General features: G+C 38.6%; 2 long non-coding RNA genes across 2 annotated transcripts; one reads left to right on the top strand and one right to left on the bottom strand.

Moving 5' to 3' along the window:
- Window positions 1-9,151: 9,151 nt before the first annotated feature.
- On the bottom strand, window positions 9,152-18,322 carry LOC116711845 (uncharacterized). The gene is made up of 2 exons (XR_004337346.1): window positions 18,250-18,322; window positions 9,152-9,401 (listed from the first exon to the last, which is right to left on the bottom strand). It is a non-coding gene; the product is annotated as an uncharacterized LOC116711845 (long non-coding RNA).
- LOC116711846 (uncharacterized) lies at window positions 14,266-14,716 on the top strand. The gene is made up of 2 exons (XR_004337347.1): window positions 14,266-14,379; window positions 14,505-14,716. It is a non-coding gene; the product is annotated as an uncharacterized LOC116711846 (long non-coding RNA).
- Window positions 18,323-18,712: the final 390 nt, after the last annotated feature.

Below are 18,712 nucleotides of genomic sequence, written 5' to 3'. Positions count from 1 at the left end.
TTTAAACATTGACTATAAAATCCACTGCAGTAGTGGAACTAAGTGGAAAAAAAACTGTGGGAAAGAGATGAGATGTCTGGTGTTCAACAAAACAAAAGGTAAACGTATTTTACAGATAACAACCAAATAAAGAAATTCATGAACGCAGATTCATTATTAGTTTCTTAAATATCTTACACAACATAAAATTCTTGAAGGTTTCAATAGTTTCATAAGTTCATATTTGCTGATTCGGTTCTGTATCAATTAATATTTATTTATCCTTTTTCTTTGTTTTCCTTCAGCTTGGTTAATCCTACTCATAATAAACACTTTACACTTTTCCATGGGTGAAAAATAATTGACTCTTTCCATCTTTAAGATGACACAAAAATTAAAAATAGTTTTAAATCACGGATATAAGGATGAAAAAATACATCTGATGTTGTGATGTTCTTGCTTCATCTTGCTCCTGCGGATGGCTGTGTCCAAAAAATATTTCCTAAAGATTAATAAATTGTTGGAGCAGATGCCCAACAGTTTTACAGGTCTCATTCTGTCCCGATAACTAGTCACAGCCTTGCTCTCGGTAAAAACAACTATCATCTTTGTATTTTTCTTTCTAAATCCTCTTTTAACCCTGTTTCTTGTCCAGTAGCAGAAACACTTACATTAAGAAACCACAGGTGTTGAACTGAAATCCTCCTTTAGTCCAGAAAATGTAAAATACCTGAATTGCATTATTACAAAACTTCTATAACCGTTGGATCGAATAATTATGGAATTGTACATATTTATTCATATTTTAAAGATATGTACTTTTAGGACTGCCATCTAATAAAAACAAGCTGCATGAGCGGGCTAGTACTGTCTAAACCTCAGTCACCATATCTTCTAAAACAGCCATGAGGCAGATCAACAGTTTGACAAACAGTTTGCTTTGTGAAGCACCGCCTCACTGGGAGGGAATCAAAAGGCTAACATGCCAATCAGGTGTAAGTTGGGCGGGTTAAAGTAAGAGAAACCCGATACTGCATTCAGAGCACGATGAAGACGAGCAAGCAAAATATCAGAGTTCAGGAGATACAAGATAGAAAATTTGACTGAATCAAGACATTGCCCAGAAGTTCAGACTGGGAAGCTAGCTGGCAAATTGCTAACTAAGTATGTGGAGCAGGAAAATAGGTCGTATTTACTTTAATTTATGCAACCAATTGCCTCAAAAAGATTCAATTACTGCTACATATAAAAGACAAGTGTAGTTACACCGTGTGATTTTGGCAAACAATATTCTTAAACTCATCCAAAATATTATTCTCCGTAAAACTTCTTTTATTTTCTGCCTACAGCAGCAGCAATATATTTGCTACATAGATTAAAGATTCATGGTCTCATTATTTGACATGGTTGTTCTGTTCAAAACCTTTTGGTTTGCTTGAGCAGAAATGGCGTAGTGTCTGGGCATGTTAAAATGTTCAACTTTTACCACCCAAAATCCTCATTACTTTCAAATAGTTCACTTTTTATTTTATTTTACTTGTTGCATGGACTCAACTTAAATAGATTAACTTATAATGCTTTTTTTTATATATCCAAATATTCCTGCCACTTGCTTAAGATGAGTACAAACAACAAGTCGATGATAATTAAGTGATGTTCGCTTGAACTTTTTGTTTAAGTCTAATGTTTTATTTTACAGTGAGGAAGGCCGGAGTCTAGCTTTAGCAGATGGCTGAAGGCGTCTGATCCGCTTCAAACTCAGTACCTGTTTGCTCCAAGGCAAAACTTTGGTAAGGTTAAATTTAGTGGCTAAAGAAAGTCAGACGGTTTATTCTCCAATGTGAGAAATCCCTTGAGGTAGTCAAGTTTCTTGTTTGATCAGATCTTGTTAGTCAGTATGATTACTAATTAACGGTTGATTCTTTTGTGTCTAGATACAATGTAATCATTCAATTCACAATTGAAGTTTTATTATCGGGATGCAGCAGATAAAATATTTCATAGTATATTTCACTGATTCCTTTCATACAGTCTAAACTCTCTGAAAAGGAAAAATGACCTTTCAGAGAAATATAATTTTGATTGCTTTGAGTATAATGATATTTTACTTAATTTGACTGATATGATCTTCTTTAGCGCATACTGATGCTTCGCATTGATCATTTATAAGCTTATCAATTACAAGAGGTGTTGTACTGTCTGTTAGAGAACATTAGTGAACAGCATCATTAGGACCGAGGAACAAAAGCTGCAGATCATTTTAAAGGTAACAAAACAATTCACCATGTTATGAGCAACTCTTGGAGCATGGTTGTGTAGTGAGTATGTTTAATTTTTATTTTTAGGTAAAGTGTACCAATAGCAAACTTAGTCAATGTTATTATAAGTGGGGCTAGTTGTCAGAAGATGTAAGTAAGTCTCCGTGAGAGGGAGTATTTAAGAAAAAACACAAATTCACTGATTGAATTTTTGGCTGATAGCCAGCATATATTTAAATTTGTGCAACAAACACCAAAAGAAAAAAAAAAACTATATAAAAACTGAATGACCATTCAGTTTGATAAATATTTACACATTCAATAAATCAATAGAAATCCAAGGGAACCTCACCGAGGCCTGTTTAGTCCCTGTCAGATATTGTTCAGAAATAAATTTACAGATGAGGAACTTTTACTAACATGTTTCACACTAGCAAGTGTTACAGAAAAAAAATCTGAGTTTCAAATGTATTTAAACCAAGATTTACTATTTTGGAGACAACATGAAGCAGTGGGAAGATCAGTGTTGATTCAACAGCAAGAAAAAAAACTGAACAAAATCATTCACAGTGATGCCGGGCCAAATTCTGGAAAAGTCTGGACAAATTCTTTAACTGCGGAAAGATAAAAGTTAAATTTGAGTAGGCCTGTTTACTGTCTGTCACATATTCTTAAGAAGTACGTGTACAAATGAGGAACATTTACTGAAATGTATCACACTAGCAAGTGTTACAGAAAAAGAAAATCTATTAGAGTTTAAAATTGAAGTGATGAAGGAAATCACAAACTCATAGTCAACACTGGCTAATTGTGCTACCATAAATAATGCAGTAAAATAGTTAAACTGTAGGTTTTCTTTAGGGACTTTTGTTTCTATATGTCTTTATATACAAACACACACACATGACTTGGTGAGCAGCACTGTCATGGGGCCTCCTCCAAAAAGTCACGAGAATGAATCCTGTGCTGGCGTTTACTCCATATCAATCAACCCCCGATAGAGACCCAATTGAGATGATCGGAAATATAGAGAGCCACATGTGTCACGCATGATGACCGGAGGTCATGAGAGTCTTCCTGATGGCTGGGGCCTGTCCCGCTTCAGGCAGTATATCAGAAAGACCTTGTGTTTAAAAAAAACCGGATGTAGTTACAACAGCCAAATCTATTTGAATATACTATATTGTATGTTACTATTGATTTTCTAACACCGAACCCCTTGTCTCTGCTTCTATTGGCTAATTCAAACTCATAGAGGTCAGAAGGAGTTCACCTTAAACAATGTATGGCATTGAGACATCCTGAGGGACATGTTCAAAGTTCAACCCTCTCCCTGTCCAGTATTCTGCCCGGACACACGCACAAACACGAACGGCTTGGTGAGCAAAACCAGAGTTAATTACAACATTCTATTTAAATATATTATATCGTATATTATTCTTGATTATTTAACACTTATTGTTTTTTTTTATACTTTAATTGTATTACTCATAAAACTCGGAGCCTGTCTCTGTTTCTATTGGTTGAATTGAAATTAGCGGGAATATATTGTAACACGTGTTAAGCACGCTGAGGTCATGAGACCGGATGGGGGGTCATGTGACCGGATGGGGGGAGGGGCATCATGTGACCGGATGGGGGGAGGGGCATCATGTGACCGGAAATTAATATCAATTAATTAGGGTCATTAATCACTCATCCATCAAACTCCGATTAAAATTTGACAGAAGGGTGCCTATAGAGTCTCTCTGAGGGGGCATGCATATTTTGGCAGGCTCGACATCCATATTGCCAAAAAATGCATCCCCTGCTAAAATGGAGAAATAAAGAGTTTAGAGTGAAATAACTTTTTCTACAAAATCACACTTGTTCTATGAACTGCTGATATAAGTTTTAAATCAATAAGATAATATTTGAGGAAAATAGATAGGGCATGCATATTTTGGCAGGCTCGACATCCATATTGCCACAAAATGCATCCCCTGCTAACTTGGATAAATAAAGAGTTTAGAGTGAAATAACTTTTTCTACATAATCAGAGTAGTTGTATGAACTGCTGGTATGAATTTCATAGCAATAGGATAAAATTTGAGGAAAATAGGTAGGGCATGCATATTTTGGCAGGCTCGACATCCATATTGCCAAAAAAATGCTTCCCCTGGTAACATGAAGAAATAAAGAATTAAAGAGGGATTTCACCTTTTCTACATAATCAGAGATGTTCTATGAATTACTGGTATGGGTTTTATATCGATAGGATAATATTTGAAGAACATGGAGAGGCCATGCATATTTTGGCAGGCTAATAATAGGCTTTGCTGTACATGCATCCCCTGCTTACATGGAGAAATAAAGAGTCAAGAGTGAAATTACTTTTTCTATACAATCACACTTGTTTTATGAACTGCTGGTATACATTTTGTATCAGTAGAATTATATTTGTGGAAAATATATAAGGCCTACTGCTAAGGAAAATGATTATTTAATGCTAAAAATGCACTTAATCTTATGACATGTGTTGGGGGATGGTCAGCGCTTTGTTTGGAGCGGTTTTCTGTGGAGCATGGGGGGGCTCACGGTGGCAGGCATTCGGACAGGGCAGGGCCCTTTTGCCTCCCCCACACACAGAGCAATAGGGTTGCATTCCGATGGAGCAGAGGAGACTTCTTGGCGCCTCTCGGCCCGGGTCGGATGGAGATGGGCACGAAGTGATCCGCCTTTGCTTAGATAAAAAACAGACACCTTTGCTATAAATCAGGAAGTCACAACTTTCTTTGGGGGCCTGAGGGAGTTCTAATTGGTCGAAGAGCAGAACGCCTTCTTTGCATATATTAAATAGGGAAACGCCTCTTTGGTTAAAATTTCAGGGCAGCACCGGAGAGGGGCTGAGAGGTTTTTTTTCATCTTTTCCTCCACGTGGGCGCCTTTGTCTGTCTTATGTGTTTCGTGTTGTCTGTTTCGTGTAGTCTGTATAAAATGTATATCTCTGTTCCTCTGCAGCTTTGTTGTCGATTGCTTTGTATGAGATTAAACGCTGTATTTCTGTGACGTCATCGTGCCTTGCCGTCTCCTTGCCAGCGTGATGTCATCCGCTCGCGACCCGGCTAACAGGAGGAGAGGAGAGCCATGCTTTTTCCAAAATTAAGCTAACCTAATAACTTTCCTTCCTTAACAATTTGGGGGCTCGTTCGGTTGTGGATTCTGAGCGGGCGGCTCTGTCACGTGTTGGCCTGGTTCGGCTCGGTGAGGTGAGATACTTTTGATTGTTCTTTTGTTGTTTGCACCGCCGTGTGCTGCGAAAAAGGCGAGCTGGATTGTTGTGGCTGTATCCAGCCGCGCGGAGTTTTCGGAGCTGCAGAGATAGATAGATTGTGTCTTTGAAATAGCCAGTGAATTACTGATTGGATTGAAATACACAGGAAACAAGAGGATCGTGGCGGTTCCGGACATAGGATTTGCTACCCTATTGTCAAAAAGGCTGGGTTTTTCTGCATTATTGTTCTTTTGCCCTGAGGATTTAGTCTTGTGCCTCTAAATTGAAAGAAAATTGTGTATTAAAATTTACTTTGAGTGTGTGGTACACTAAACAGGTCTGGGTTAGACCGACGGATAGAATTTGTGGTAAATTCTTATTATAGTTTGTGGTAAACTTTGAGGTGTATTTTGTGTCTGAACTAAACAGGTCTGGGGTAGGCCGACGGATGGAATTTGTGGTAAATTCTTAGTATAGCTTCTGGTGAGCTTGGAGGTAGATTTTAAGAATAATACGGTAAAATAACCTGGGGTAGATTTGCTGAGTGTGTGGTACATTTTAAAATAGTTTGCGGGAAGCTACAATAGCTGCGGGAAGCTTTGTCAGTAGTGTTTGGTACGCTTTTAAAATAGTTTACGGGACGCTTTGGAACATAGTCTGCGGTAGGCTTTAGATTTTGAAAATAGTTAGGGTAAATAGGGTAGACTTTGATTATTTTTTCCCTCTGTCTCGTACGTTCGTCTGAAACTGTTTGTCTCCAGAGTGTGTGTATGTGTATCTGCATGTGTATCGGTGTGGCCGTCTGTGTGCGCGTGCGCGAGTTCGGGCTGGCTGTGTGTCTGTGCAGAGTGAGAAGCTGTGTTTGAATAGCGCTGTTTGTGTGAATTTGCATTGCTTTTGCTGCGTTTTATTGTGAAGTTATTATGGACACTGAGTTGACATATGAAGATATAGACCGTCCAAGTAATCTGGCTCCGCGGATTAGTCTGCGGGACCAGATTGCTGACTTAATTAATATGTATGATCAACAGCTTGGTCTGGATTCGCTTAATGTACAGGCCGATGAATTGGAAAATGCGGTCCGCAAACAGGAGGACCGTATCAGTGCTGGTAGTTTTCCTATGGCAGATCAGGACCAGCGTGGAAAACCTTGTGTTTCTCTGCCTCCTTCTGCGGTTTCCCCAGGCATAGCTCAGAGTACACACCGCTTAAGCTTCTCCACACCCACTTCCCCTCAGGCGGAGAAGGAGCAAGTAAATTTTAAGACACAAATATTACAGCTTCAATTAGGTGCAGCTAGACAGAAACTGTATCTTGCAAGACAGAAACAGAGGGAGGCTCAAACTATGCTAACAGATGCTGCTCAATTAATTCCGGTTCTGGCTGGGGTCCCGGTTGCGGTGACGCAATCTGGTCCGCACATCTATGCTGCTCCGACCTGCCAGCCTGGTGTTCTAGGGTGGCGTGGGGGTAGAAAAGGAGCCCCCGCATGGTCGGGGGTCCGTGAAAGAGGTGCACGGGGCGGGAGACGCAGAGATAGGTGTTTTTATTGTGGTGAGGATGGCCACTGGGTTCGGCAGTGTCCTCATTACACACCGGTTGCTGCACAAGAGGGTGCGTTGCCGGACCTGTCGCCACGACAAACTCCGAACGCTGCCTTACTTCCGCAACATCCTAGATAAGGAGTTAAGTACATAAAACTGGTACCAGAAAACAAAATTATTGGTTGTGGTTAAATTTTAACATAATTCTGAGATGTCTCTTTTTAAACGTGCACGCTATTTTTAAATACGTTCCTGAAGACTTGAGTTTAAAAATTAATTGAAATCATGAAAAATGTTAACAAACCATTGGACAATTCCTGAAGCTTCAGTAAATTTGATAAAATTACAGTAAAATTTTGATAAAATGATGACTGACTGACACTTTCACTGACTATACGACCTGGCCAGATGTGTGTGTTTTGTGTTTTCTGTAATGTGTTGTGTGTTTTTGTTTGTGTTGTTCTTCGTGTTGGTCTGAAAGAGTGTGTCTGGAGATGGGATACCACTTGGTATTTTATCTCATGTGAATATAACGGGATTGCAAACAGCACCTCTGTATGTGGATGCAATAAGCAAGAATTTCTCGCTTGGATGCCAAGTAGAAGTAGAAATTACCCTGCAGAGTATTTTCGTGCTGTCCCGTGGGGTTAAATTTCCAGTTTTTAGGACACCCTATGTCTTAGACTGGACTAAATTATTAATATTAAGCGAGAACAAATTGGAAAATTATGGGTTCTAATACGGGATGAAGTAAATACATAAAATGAAAATTGTGAGCAAGGAATAATGTGGAAAATGTTAAATATAAGTTTTTAGTATCAAAACACTGAGTCGACTGTCACACACAGACACTCTTGGTAATGATTTTCTGTTTTCCTTTCATATTACTTTATATATTAAGTAGTGAGTAATTTAGGATTTTAATCTTTACATTTCTTTTCATTAGTCTGACTTTTTATTTGGCTATTTGTGTCAGTTCTTTGTCTATTTTGTTAAATATAACGAATTACTTTCTTTCTTTTGAGTTATCAGTTTCCTCTGGACCTGTTCCTGAAAGTCACACTGATGAGCTCCAGCTGATCGGTGTCCTTATATGGGTGTCTAGCTTCCTTAGCGGGCCATTCCATTTGTTCACCCAGGGAGGGGGAAATTTAGTTTTTAGTTTAATTTCTTTCATTTGTAGATTTAGTGACATACTGACCAGTATTCGTTAGGGTTTTGTGTGTTTAATTACCCCTTAGTGTGTTAATGGTCTGATCAGCCATTATCTAAGTTCCCCTCATGTCTTGTTCGGTCAGTTTGTGCTTGAGTCGTTCTGTTACTACTTGTGTTGTTTTTTGTTATGTTGATTTAAGCATGGGCCCAATTTGTTATTTTTGGATTATTTTTTTCTTTTTCAACGTCTCTCTGGCTGGTTTATGCATAACCTTCACTGAGTTTTTTAATTGGTAAACACGTTTTGTCAAACACTGCTGAAAATTTTTGAGAAGTTTCTACAACGAATTATTTGATAATCATGAGAGTAAAATTGTATACTGAGCTTTAAAACTGTAATGTGAAATGTTTTTTGAAAGTAGTAATCTTGAAGGTTTACAGCATGCTATAATACATTGTTCTGTTTGTTTTGACAGTTTGCCTGTTAGGACGGGGCAGTATTGGGTAGAATTTCTCAGTAAAATAATGACCTGTGACAGGTCGTTTCCTAAGGTTTACTTCCCACACGAGGAGATTTCATTTTCTCCTTGAAATCTCTCTGTAATATTGACCTAATAATCCCATTTTCAGTGAGCAACGGACGCTCAGGTGGAAACCTGACGTTTCCAACCGAGGAGTTCAGGCTGCAAGAGGATCGACGTTAATTTTTATTGCGTGTTTTTCGTTCGTTGTGAACTCTGAAAAGGACTTTCGTTTCGTTTTTTGCGCGCATTTTTTGAACATTTCCTGACGAAGACTTCGTATTTTTTGAGAGACTGTCGATGGACATTTGAAAAAAGAAAAAAAAAAAACAGAAAACGACGAGCAGCAGATTGTAATTTTGTGGTGAATGTTGTCTTTTAAGTTGCAGAGCATTTCTTCCTGATTTTCTATGTATGTCCCAGCTTTATGTTTTATTTTTGTTTTACACTTTGGGTTTTTGTTTGTCCTGTGTTTTGGTAGGATTGTGATGATTTTGTTTTATGATTTTACACTTTTAAGGATAAGTCTTTCTACACCTTGGGTTTTGTTTCAAAGGGGGATTGTATGTAATTAGGGTACGTCACTCTTTTGTCTTTTTATTTTTTTGGTTTTTTTTCGTTATGTATTACATAGTTTTGCTTCTGTATTAGAAGGCGTACTCAATTTTTATTGAGGTCTTTTGAAAAAGACCTCAAAAGGGGGATTGCTAAGGAAAATGATTATTTAATGCTAAAAATGCACTTAATCTTATGACATGTGTGGGGGGATGGTCAGCGCTTTGTTTGGAGCGGTTTTCTGTGGAGCATGGGGGGGCTCACGGTGGCAGGCATTCGGACAGGGCAGGGCCCTTTTGCCTCCCCCACACACAGAGCAATAGGGTTGCATTCCGATGGAGCAGAGGAGACTTCTTGGCGCCTCTCGGCCCGGGTCGGATGGAGATGGGCACGAAGTGATCCGCCTTTGCTTAGATAAAAAACAGACACCTTTGCTATAAATCAGGAAGTCACAACTTTCTTTGGGGGCCTGAGGGAGTTCTAATTGGTCGAAGAGCAGAACGCCTTCTTTGCATATATTAAATAGGGAAACGCCTCTTTTGTTAAAATTTCAGGGCAGCACCGGAGAGGGGCTGAGAGGTTTTTTTTCATCTTTTCCTCCACGTGGGCGCCTTTGTCTGTCTTATGTGTTTCGTGTTGTCTGTTTCGTGTAGTCTGTATAAAATGTATATCTCTGTTCCTCTGCAGCTTTGTTGTCGATTGCTTTGTATGAGATTAAACGCTGTATTTCTGTGACGTCATCGTGCCTTGCCGTCTCCTTGCCAGCGTGATGTCATCCGCTCGCGACCCGGCTAACAGGAGGAGAGGAGAGCCATGCTTTTTCCAAAATTAAGCTAACCTAATAACTTTCCTTCCTTAACACTACATATATTGGCAAGGTAATAATTTGCTATGCCAGAAAATGCATCCCTCTGCTAACTTGAAGAAATGAAGAGTTAACAGGGACTTCACCTTTTCTACGTAATGACACTTATTCTCTGTGCAACTGCTATACGTTTCATATCAACAATAGACAGGGGATACAAATATTGGCAGGCTCAGTCATTAAAATGCATCCCCTCTACATTAATATGCTAGACAGTTAAGCATGATATAAAATGTTCTACATAATGGGCCTCTGTTTTGTAATACTTTAAGCTAATATGATGTTAAAAGAAAAATCGGGAAATTTCAAACCAAATGCGGAGAGCATTTTCTTCAGACACGGACTGAAAAACGTTCGACTCATTTGTCTCAATAAATGTGTAAAAACCGTATTTATTTCAATTAATCTGCGATATAAAACCCACCGTTTTAAGGCTGACATGTTTAAGAAACGTGATATTGTTACGAATATCTTTAAAAGTTTCGTCTTCGGTCATATTTCAGTCCGTTTCCTCATTAAAATGCGAGAGTTTAGAAAGATGCGCGCTCCCGCGACAGGGGATGCAATTCTCGGCAGGCATGCATTTCTGGGCATAACACCGGCGCTCCACGAAAAGAGGTCCAAGCAGCGGCGGCCTGGCTCTCCGGGTGAGGCAGGAGGGAAGGAGCTTCAGGGCAGGTTTCCCCTCTGAGCACCAAGCGCTGTCTGGAAGGACGGGACGGCTCCGGACTTGGGAAGGAGTCACCCCGGTCCTGCTCAACTTTTAACACGCAGAGATTTTATGTTTTATACCCTTGTTCTTAGCTCCTTTTAGTATAAATTGATGAACTTGAAAACATTTTGAAAGGTTCTGTATAACTGCAAAAATGCAATGGACTTTTAAATGCTTACAGTAACAATAAAAATCTTCGAAAGAAAAAAAAAAAAGCTTCTACACTTTAATTTTTGAGTTAAAACTAATACTGTTTTCTTGATGACTTAAACTGCATTTTCAAGGCAACAGATAGACAAGGAGTCTCAAACTCCAGTCCTGCAACTTTTAGATGTGCCTCTGCTGCACCACACCTGAATAGAATAATTAGGTGATTAGGAAGGCTCTGAGAACTGATCTACAAATATTCACATTTTCTGTGCTGGGGATGACTGTCAAACAACAAAGATGGATTCTTCATAAAAAGAAATGTACAACCCTGGACATCCTCTTCATGGTACTGTCATAGAACATAGTGCCTTCATTAAGAGGTTTCTTTAGATTATCTGTAATACAGACTGCTACAGGACATCCTTCCTGCCCAAAGCCATCAGCATTTACAACAACTCTGAAGATACATACGTAGATAATGAGTTTCAACATTTTTTTCCCCTTTGGGATTAATAAAGTATTTTTTAATTTTAACTAAGTTACATCTTTTAAATTAACAATGATGGTTTGTATAGAAACATAAATCAGTGTTGGTTGTTTCAGCCAAACAATTTTGTGTTTGTCAGCCTGGTCCTAAATTGATAAATGTTTCCTTTTTTTTGGTCTTTACAAATGACTCGCAAAATCTCCAATTCTGCACTGACCTTAATGCCTGTCTACTATTGCTGACTAATGTTGATAAGTAGCCCAGTTGACTTTGCTTGTTTGATTCCTGCTTCTAATTAAAAAACATCCGGGTTTCTCATTTCCTCCAGTTCTTCCCAAAGCAGCTGATCCATACAGAACTGCCTTCAAAGTTAAAAATGTTAAGTGGTTGGCTTGAGGCTGACGCAGAGCCCTCATCACTTCTACTAGTGTGGTTTCATAAAAGTAATTCAGTTATTGATTCCCTAGTCAAAACTGATATGTATGGAAGGCTTGAGGGCTCCACAAGGTTGATCTATAGAGGAGTGCAGCAAAAAGAGACACAAGAGACTGAGGCGGGGAAGGGAAGAGAGGGGGAGATTAAATGATTAGGCCACAAAAGTCATGTTAACAACGGGGACTGACAGAGATGTGACAGCAGCCCCATTTTCAGGGGAAAAAAAAGATAAATTTGTCTTTCTTCATCATGAGCAATCGTTTTTATAGATTCAAAAAGAACAGGCACCACAGAAAATTTCATTACTGGGATTAGAAACTGGACAGGTTTTCTGCATGTATCTTAAATAATGTATTGTTAAAACAGAGACTGATTATCTGGAAACAGAGATCAAAAAGGCTTCAAAACCAGAAAGCTCCATCACATCAACATGTGATGGAGCTAAATGAGCGGAACGAAACCAAACAGTTTGTGATATTGCTGACTGAAGATGGTCAGAGGGTGCCATTATCCACAGTCAAATGAACTTGTATCCCTGTTGGTGAAATTAGCAGCATGCTGCACAGTCATTGACAAGGTGGTTGACTCAGCTAATTAACCAGCTAAAACCAGCATGTTGAGAACACAGCAGCAACAAGGACACAATAAACACATCACCACTGAAACCTTGTTCACATTAACCAGACATTTTAGAAAGCTGTTGTTTTTTGAATGTAATAACTCTTTACACTTCCAACTGCTATTTATAATTAGAATTTATTTGAAGTAGTGGGAAAGAGAACGTTTAAAGCAGAATAAAGAAACACTGTCTTGTGATATTCAAAGAAGAGTTGATAAACACAGTGATAAATTGAGTTTATATATTCATCTGAAAATGGAAGCACGGCTCTGGGCTGTACACTGACCTACGTTTTCTACATAGAAAGCGATATTAGAACAAACAGCAGAGAGACAGTGAATTCTAGCATTAAAAATTCATTTATTGTTTTTGTCCTAAATTGGACAGATTAGAAGTGGGTATAAACTGGGAGTTTTAAACATTAGCCTCAACTTTTTTTCAATAGGTAATAAATTATGCTCATACATTTTCACACAGTTGAAGAAGATGAATACTGTTAAGAAAAATTATTATTTTTTGGTGTTTAATATAGCCAATATACGACATGTGTAACAGTTATATACAATACTTCTATTTGGAACAGGTCTCGTCTGAGATGCGGAAAGCAGACAAAGCAGGGCCTGTTTTCCTTCCCCTTTTGACAGACACAGCAATAAAATTTACATTCCGATAGGAGTTACAGACTCTTTGGCGCCTCTCCCGTATCAGGCGGAGAGGGACACGGAGTGGCCCCCCTTTCGCTTGTACAAAAAGCAGATCACCTTGGAAGCTGAGCTGTGGGAAGGGGAGTTTCCGGGGTTCTCTGGGGGGCCGAGACAGGGCTCTGATTGGTCGGACAACGGAATGCCTTCTTTGCATATATTAAATGGGGAAACGCCTCTTTGGTTAAAATTTCAGGTCACCACCGGAGAGTGGCAGAGTTTTTTTCCATCTTTTTACTCCACGTGGGCGCCTTTGTATGTCTCTGTGTTTCGTGTTGTCTGTTTCCCCTTGTCTGTATAACATGTATATCTCTGTTCCTCTGCAGCTTTGTTGTCGATTGCTTTTTATGAGATTAAACTCTGTGATTTGTGACGTCAACACGTTTTGTTGTTGTTTCGTTTTAGCAGCACGCCGTCGCTCCACGTCGCCCACTGAGAACGTCACTCGTCGAAGATCCCGGGCAAAATTAAAAGAGGAAGCAGGAGCCAAACGTTTTGTCCAAAGCTAGCATTAAATGATCCTCTTTTTTAATAATTGGGGGCTTCGTCCGGTTCTGGAATCTTGGCGGGTGGCGGTCTCTCCCCGATCGGCTCGACGGCTTGATGCGGTAAGATACAATTTGATTATTTTTTGGTCGTCTGTGACCGGGCCGGCGTGACTTGTCGTAGCCAGCTGCAGCTGCTCGGAGTTTCGAAGCTGCAGGAGAGGATAGGTTGTTTCTACAAGAGTTTGTTGACTTATATTTGGATTAAAAAGGCTGGAACGCTTGTCTGAGGTAGACTTTGACAATGGTGTGTGGTACACTTTAGGGAAAATACACTTACAGTGAATCGTGGCGGATTCAGACAGAGGATTTTGCGCTAACTCTTGTCGTAAAAAGGCTGGGTTTCTTAATTATTTTCTTTCCCTGGGAATTCATTACTGGGTCCCTAAAAAAGGAATTTAGGAATTGTGTATTTTAAAAATAGCCTGGGGTAGGCTTTAGATTTTTAAAATAACCTGGGGTAGGTTTATTGAGTGTTTGGTACACTTTATTAGTGTTTGGTACACTTTAAAAAATAGCTTGCGGGAAGCTTTGGAAATGGCCTGCGGTAGGCTTTAGGAATCAAGTATTAGTGTGGGGTACACTTTAAAATAATCTGAGGTAGATTTTAAGAATAATACGGTAAAATAACCTGAGGTAGGTTTATTGAGTGTGTGGTACACTTTGACAATAGCTTGCGGGAAGCTTTGCAAATAATCTGAGGTAGATTTTGCAAATAATCTGAGGTAGATTTTGAGAGATAATCTGAGGTAGATTTTGAGAAATAGTCTGAGGTAGACTGTTAAGGAATCAAGTACGATAGTCTGCGGTAGACTTTAAAATAGTTTGCGGGAAGCTACAAGAGCTTGCGGGCTTTGTCGGTAGTGTGTGGTACACTTTAAAATAGTTTGCGGGACGCTTTGGAACATAGTCTGCGGTAGGCTTTAGATTTTGAAAATAGTCTGGGATAGACTTTGATTATTTTTCCCCTCTGTCTCGTACGTTCGTCTGAAACCGGGTTTGTTCTCCAGAGCTCTGGGTGTGTGCGTGTGTATGCGTTAATTGCTTTGTGTGTGTGGAACGCTGTGTTTGAAAAGCGCTGTTTGAGTGAATGTGACTTGCTTTTGCTGCGTTTTATTGTAAAGTTATTATGGACACTGAGTTGCGACACGTGCTGTACGCTATTTTATGGTCGGGGTTCGTTGAAGAATCTTAACGGGAAAGTAGAACGATGGCGAAAACGTGGTCGTTTAGTTTAAAAATAAATAAATAAATAACAAAATAGGAGTTAAGTACATAAAACTGGTACCAGAACACTAAATTATTGGTTGTGGTTTGATTTTAACATAACTTTGAGATGTCTCTTTGAAACGTGCACGGGATTTTAAAAACGTTCCTTACGATTGGAGTTTAAAATTAATTAAATGGACACATGAAAATATGTTAATAAAACATCGGACAATTTCTGAAGCTTCAGTAAATTTGATGAAATTACAGTAAAACTTTGATAAAATAATGACTGACTGACACTTTGACTGACTATAAACCTGGCCAGATGTGTTGTGTTTTGTGTTTTTTGTCTTCGTTTGTGTTGTCATTCATGTTGGTGTGAGAGGGTGTGTGATTGGAGATAAAATACCACTGGGTATTTCATGTCATATAAAATACAGAGCAATTTTTTAGTGCTGTTATGTGGTGCAACATTTCCAGTTTTTACAAACATCCTCTGTGTTAACTTGGACTAAATTATTAAAATTAAGCAATAACAGCAGTAAGTGTGACCTGCAGTGAAAAGTTTGGAAGGTGATTAAAGGATAGAATCTTGATAAAATAAATCATCAGAACAAATTGAAAATAAATTATGGGTTCTACGGTTAAATAAATGAATAAATAAATAAATAAAGAAAGAAAGAAAGAATAAGCCAAGAAAATTAGGTCACAGAGGATTGTAGAAATGCTGTCTTGGCAAATTAATAGATAAATACAGACATGATTGGGTAGAGAAATAAATAAACTAAAAAGTATATAGCGTTGACAACTAAAATATTAGCTTAAATGTTAAGTATTCCTTTTAGGCTGACGAGGAAGTAGTAAAATAGAATAAATTACAATGAGTAAAATAGGACTTTTTTCATGAGTTGAGGATAAGAATAAACGAAGATTTTTAGAGACACAGGCTCTAACTGTAAGAGGAATTGCTCAGATGACAACAAACTGCAATATGCAACTGACTCTAGATATTTTCACAATCAGTCTTTTTCAAACTGACCAAAACTTTAAGATAGATAAAATATTGTTAAATCTACAGGACTTACGGATAATTAGACAGGATAAATTAGAAGTCACTCTCTTGTTAAATAGAAATTGGTTAAATATAGAAAAGTTTGCTAAAATATACAAATTTGTTGTTGAAGGATAATATTGAGTTTGAAATACCTTATGGGTTAACGGTAAAGATCATATGGAACTATTGTAGAGAATCAATATTAAACTGTAATAAGAGATGATTAAACAGTGCCTACAGAAAGGCGAGAGGGCTCCAAATAAAATAAGATCATTATGAAAAATAACTAAATAGTACAAAACAAGTCAAAGCGCCGAGTATGTTTGTTTAGATATGAGAATAATGTAGCCCAAGGAGGAGTTTCAACCCCCACTTACAGAAGTTCAGCACGGGAGAACAAGCAACAGCTGGGCTGTAACTTCTACCCCCACTAGATTCAACTAACTGACATGTGAAGCCTGTTTGCATACCATTTTTTTAAGTGCGAAGCAACCTCTGCTCACAGCAGCTCAGCAGAAAAGGACAAGCAGCTGTAAGGCAAATCCTTGTCTCTCCCATCATTTGAAGTACCTCCTGACAGAATATCAGTATATAAGTTACAATTTTAGTAGTGGAACGACAAAAAGGTTTTTAAGTTCAAATTTTAAAATTAGAAGAAACTAACACATACTGATGATTCAAGTGCCAAAGCCTAATAAAGAATTAGGAGTTCCTCCTGAAATCCTTATCGGCTCTCTTCCTGCCATAAAATCAGCCCCTCCAAGAGGTGAGGGAGGGGTTTTATGGTGGGGTTATAGATTTGCTTTGTGCTCTGACAATAGAGATTGCTCAGACTGGTGTAGTGGCTTTCAAATTTAAATTGTGAAATACAGGGTTTTGGTGTTTTTCATCGGTTGGAGCTATAGTATATTATAATAGAAACGTACATTGAAGGGATCACATCCACCATGGAATGAGCAGAACTGGACAAAGTAGGAGATAAGGCTTCATGGGATGAGTTGCTCATGGTTTTTACACACAGACTGGCCTGGAGTTCCGAGCTCCAGGTGGGACTCTGGACTCTGTCACACAAGCTGTCGTTAGAGGAGGAGTGCGGCTGCTTGGAGGAGCGGTTTCACACTTTTTCGACGATAGCAGCCACAGAGTCACGAGCGGTGGAGGATTCACTCAGACACGGAGTGACTTGAAGATGTTTGTGTTGAATACACAAAATGAATGATGCTTTTGGAAAATCTGAACTCTGCTTTCTCGTTCCAGTTGGCAGCTGTTGTTCCGGTGCCGTCTGGATGTGATCTCATTCAAAATCTGCGTTCTTTGATAAAAGGATTAAAATAATTTCCCTGGATGGAAGATAACAAAACAAATTTATTTTTTAGGTGAAACCGTCGTTTGATTATGCTGACAATGATGAAGATGATATTAAAGAATGTTGTAATTGTGTTTCTGATGCTAATGAAATTCATGTTGAAAACAAAATGTCTGTTTTAATAACTTGTGACAGGTCGCTTCACAAGATTTACTTTCCTCACGAGGAGATTTCACTTTCTTTTTGAAACTCACGGTTATATTGGCATAATAATCCAATTTTCAGTGAGCAACGGACGCTAAGGTGGAAACTTGAGGTTTCCGACCGAAGAAGATCAGGCTGCAAGAGGATCATCATTAACTTTTTATTGCGTGTTTTTCGTTCGTTGTGAACTCTGAAAAGGACTTTCGTTTCGTTTTTTGCGCGCATTTTTTTTTGAACATTTCCTGACGAAGACTTCATATTTTTTGAGAGACTGTCGATGGACATTTAAAAAAAAAAAACAGAAAAAGACGAACAGCAGATTGTAATTTTGTGTCTTTCTCATTTGATAGATTGTAATTTTGTGGTGAATGTTGTCTTTTAAGTTGCAGAGCATTTCTTCCTGATTTTCTATGTATGTCCCAGCTTTATGTTTTATTTTTGTTTTACACTTTGGGTTTTTGTTTGTCCTGTGTTTTGGTTGGATTGTGATAATTTTGTTTTATGTTTTTATATTTTTGTAAGGATAAGTCTTTCTTACCCTTGGGTTTTGTTTAAAAAGGGGGAACTGTATATAATTAGGGTACGTCACTCTTTTGTCTTTTTATTTTTTGGTTTTTTCTTTTATTAGTTTAATACATAGTTTTGGTTCTGTATTAGAAGGCTTAATCAATTTTTATTGAGGTCTTTTGATTAAGACCTCAAAAGGGGGAACTGTTAAGAAAAATGATTATTTTTTGGTGTTTAATATAGCCAATATACAACATGTGTAACAGTTATATACAATACTTCTATTTGGAACAGGTCTCGTCTGAGATGCGGAAAGCAGACAAAGCAGGGCCTGTTTTCCTTCCCCTTTTGACAGACACAGCAATAAAATTTACATTCCGATAGGAGTTACAGACTCTTTGGCGCCTCTACCGTATCAGGCGGAGAGGGACACGGAGCGGCCCCCCTTTCGCTTGTACAAAAAGCAGATCACCTTGGAAGCTGAGCTGTGGGAAGGGGAGTTTCCGGGGTTCTCTGGGGGGCCGAGACAGGGCTCTGATTGGTCGGACAACGGAATGCCTTCTTTGCATATATTAAATGGGGAAACGCCTCTTTGGTTAAAATTTCAGGTCACCACCGGAGAGTGGCAGAGTTTTTTTCCATCTTTTTACTCC

This window comes from Xiphophorus hellerii, chromosome 21 (assembly GCF_003331165.1).
Source record: "Xiphophorus hellerii strain 12219 chromosome 21, Xiphophorus_hellerii-4.1, whole genome shotgun sequence".
NCBI classification, from domain to species: Eukaryota; Metazoa; Chordata; class Actinopteri; order Cyprinodontiformes; family Poeciliidae; genus Xiphophorus; species Xiphophorus hellerii.
The sequence above is the reverse complement of the archived record's forward strand: the minus strand, read 5'-3'. Positions and strand labels throughout refer to the sequence as shown.